This window comes from Fukomys damarensis, unplaced genomic scaffold (assembly GCF_012274545.1).
Source record: "Fukomys damarensis isolate Sample0158 unplaced genomic scaffold, DMR_v1.0_HiC HiC_scaffold_17, whole genome shotgun sequence".
NCBI classification, from domain to species: domain Eukaryota; kingdom Metazoa; phylum Chordata; class Mammalia; order Rodentia; family Bathyergidae; genus Fukomys; species Fukomys damarensis.
This window is the reverse complement of record NW_022900929.1, coordinates 50,306,446-50,310,078: the sequence shown is the minus strand read 5'-3', so window position 1 is coordinate 50,310,078 and position 3,633 is coordinate 50,306,446.

Sequence of the window (3,633 nt, the reverse complement as noted above, 5' to 3'; positions counted from 1 at the left end):
TCAAAGGAAAAATATCCATCTATCCTTTAATTTTACATCATTTAACACTAAAATAAGAGAACCATACCAATAAAATAGATGAAATGTGACCAATGACTATTTATAACTAAAATTACAATACTTTTTACTTAAAGAATACTATGACTCTCATACACTTGAGCTTTTTATACTAAGAAATCAATAAGTCATATTAGTTTAGTTAAAGGGGAGATCAGTTGCACCCTACTGATTTGACATGATCATTTCCTAACTTCTCACTCTTCACAAGTCTTCAAGCAATGCTTTGCTTACTTTGCCAGGGCAGTTTGATTACACCATGTAGAGAACAACTTTAAGAGAATTTAGCCAAACCAGAGCTGGTTTAGCAATGAGCTCAGGTTTGTGAAGGAAATTCAAGCCATGTTGGGTGAGAAAAAGTGAAAAGAATCTGGGATATTTAGCAGTGATCAAGACCACAAAATATCATAGTCTTCAAACAAAGGAAATGTTTTAAATTTCCAAAAACTATTTTATTTGGTGTCAAAATAGATGCACTACGCATGGCTGGAAGTTTAAGAGGAAATATTTCAGTTCACTATAAGTCAGTCATTATTATTCAAATGCAGAATGGATTAAGCAATTCAGCCCATGTAGAACTCTTTACTATTTATTTATCACTGGATTCAAGAGTAGGTTAGATACCCTATAGGTGGGTTTGGTGTAAGTCAATTTAATCATGACCTTAGATTTGAATTTCATGACCTTTAAAGCCCATGCCAACCCTGAGATTCTCTGAGGCTCTGAAACCCACTCCACTGGGAGTGTCACTTGCCAAATTAGTCTTTGCATGAAAGGCACAAAATGATGTCAGTTGTTGCAGCTGCAGTGAGTCAGCTGGAAACTGCTTGACAAAGGCAAAGTTCAACCTAGTTACCAAAGCCCAACTAATTTTAAATCATTTTAGCTTTCTTACATGGCTCCAGAATTATACACTCAATTAATTCTGTTGATTTGAGCCAAGTTTCAAAAAAAAAAGTGGCAAGAAGGCAAGTATTTGTATAAATCCCAACAAAGAATACATCTTCCTATTTTAACTCTATCCTTGATGTTCTTGAGGGATCACATTAAAAGCCTATGTCACAGCTCATGATATGCAAATTTGGGTCTGCCAGTTGTAGTTCGTGCCATCTTTCATTTTATTGATAAAGCAAGAGGTTTCAGAGTCAGGCAGATCTAGATTTAAATACTTGTTTAACCATTACTAGCTGTGGAATTTTCAAGGAGCTACAATATATCCAAATGCCAATAATCTTACTAGAATAACAGTGATAAGAAGAGCAAAATTTGAGTTAAGTGGAGAGTTTCCTATGTCTCTCCCTGCATAGGAGCCTCACAATCACCCTTGTACTTTGTATAGAATTTTTAGGAGATGGGACTGTCACCTGTTAGAAATGGAGAAAATGGATTTTAAAGAAATACAGTTACTTACCAAAGCCACACCATTAGTGGGATTTTCATCAGATTGGCAAGCATTAATTTATATTTCATTCGAAGTTCTAGCCCAGTGGTGGCAAATCTTTTAGATATGAGCATAAAGCCCCAAACCCGTTTATTTATCTCAACATGCCAACACTGAAATGTAACCTGAATACTGAGGTCTTAGTTTAGAAAAAAACAAAACAACAATTCATACATTAACATCTTTTGTCATAAAGGAAAAGCCAGTAATACTTGTCTCATAGGTTCTCCACAACCGCCCTGGCAACTGAGATGGACCTTCCGTAAGATCCCTTTGAATCTTTATGCCTTCCACCTTCTTATATCTTGACTACATTCTGCTGTCTAGAAGAGAGGTGAGGATGTGGTTTCAGCTGTAGTAGATGACTGGCTCTGGGCATGAGGAGGTCACAAACTGGGAAGAAGCTGAATCCAGGGAGATTCGTGGGAACCATGTCTGTAAAACTCCACTCACAAATGAGCATTTTAATATGAGAGAAATACTCTTCTGTAATTTTAAGCATTTAAACTATTAATATGAGTTTTACTTCAATGACGTTCATGTAAATGATCCTAAGTAACATACTATAAATCCAAATAAATGGTGTTTCCAGATCAGAGGCTCATGCCCAGGCACAGTGGGAGAGAAGTTTAGTTAAATGCTGAGTGATGGTAACTACAGAAACGGAAAACCCATCTAGTAGCCAAAAATTGCTATAAATTAATTAACAAATTGCGGTAAATATTTGGGCAGATTTAAATACACAGTCTTGTGTATGCAAAATAACTTGGAGTTGAGGACAGAGCTTTCATCTTAATAAGTTGTAATACTAGCAAATCTACCCTTTAATATGTTCTTCTAGATCCAACTAAATAGTAAACAAAGCACAATTAGCATTTAATACTAGAGGGCAGCAATCTCATCCTGTGTTTGATTCAGCTGTCATTGTCTAGGTTCCACACCCGCCATGTGTGCTACATTCTCAGGACGGACTGAAGACACTGAAATTAAAAAGCATGACCCCCACCCTCTAGTGAGAGACGCTTACAAATTGAACAGATGTGCATACGAATGCACACAAATGAGAGTTGCAATGAAAGTCAGTATGGGTGGCTTGGAAAGTACAGAGGGAAAGGAGCCAGGATTGGCCTGAGTCCTCCGCTGGGCAGAGCCTCCAGGCCCAGGAAGAGCAGCAGGGCCCTCCAAACAAAGGAAAGTGAAGTTGCAAAGGCACAGAGCTGCCTACCTGACACATGTGAGCTGCTGTGCACATAGAAAGGTAGAAAGAAGGCAGTGGGATTAAAGACATGAGAAAGAGGGCTGCACAATAAGAAAGAACAGTGTAAAGTTCACTTTTGAAACACAGAAGTCTCTCCTGAGCCATACAATGAACAAACATTGTCACTTGTCACTCTGGCAAAAGAGTGAAGACAGAACTGCAATATCGTTGCAAATGGAAAGGCATTTCAGGAACTGAAAGTAACTGAGAAGAATCTACCAAATGTACAACCTAAAAGCTCTTCGGTTGAGGAGTGAGTGGGTTTCAGGGGTGCACGAAAGAAAACCCAGGACAGGCATGGAAAGGGGACTGAGGGAAGAGAGAAGCAGACAACCGAGAGGACTGTGTCAACCACACTCCCTTTCCCAACAGAGAAAGCTGTTGGAATTATGATGACAACCAGATCTAAAAACAAAATCTGGGCCTAGGGGTGGTGACATTCTGATCTGAGCTCTTGGGAGCCTGAGGAAAGAAGATCACCGTGAGTTCAAGGCCAGCGTGGGCTACATAGTGAGAGCCTGTTTCAAAAACAAAAACAAACAAACAAAATGGATCTAGAAAGGAAGGAAAGGAGTGTGTGTGTGTGTGTGTGTGTGTTTTCTAAACTAAAAATCAACTGCAAATGTTTAGATTCTAATAGGGGTGGGGAGTTCTGTAGAGGGAGGTGAATAAAAATTGAAAATAAGATTTCAATGAGTTCAAAGGAAAACAGGGAAGCATATAAAAGGTCCAAGGCAGGAAATTCCGTAGTTTCTGAGAAGAGATTTAAGGCATGAGAGAAGGATTCAGGTTTGAGAGAGGTAAAAGCATACACCATTTGCCTGCCTATCCCAGGTGTTAGCCAGTTGGAAAAGTTAAAAAAAAAAAAAAAAAAAAA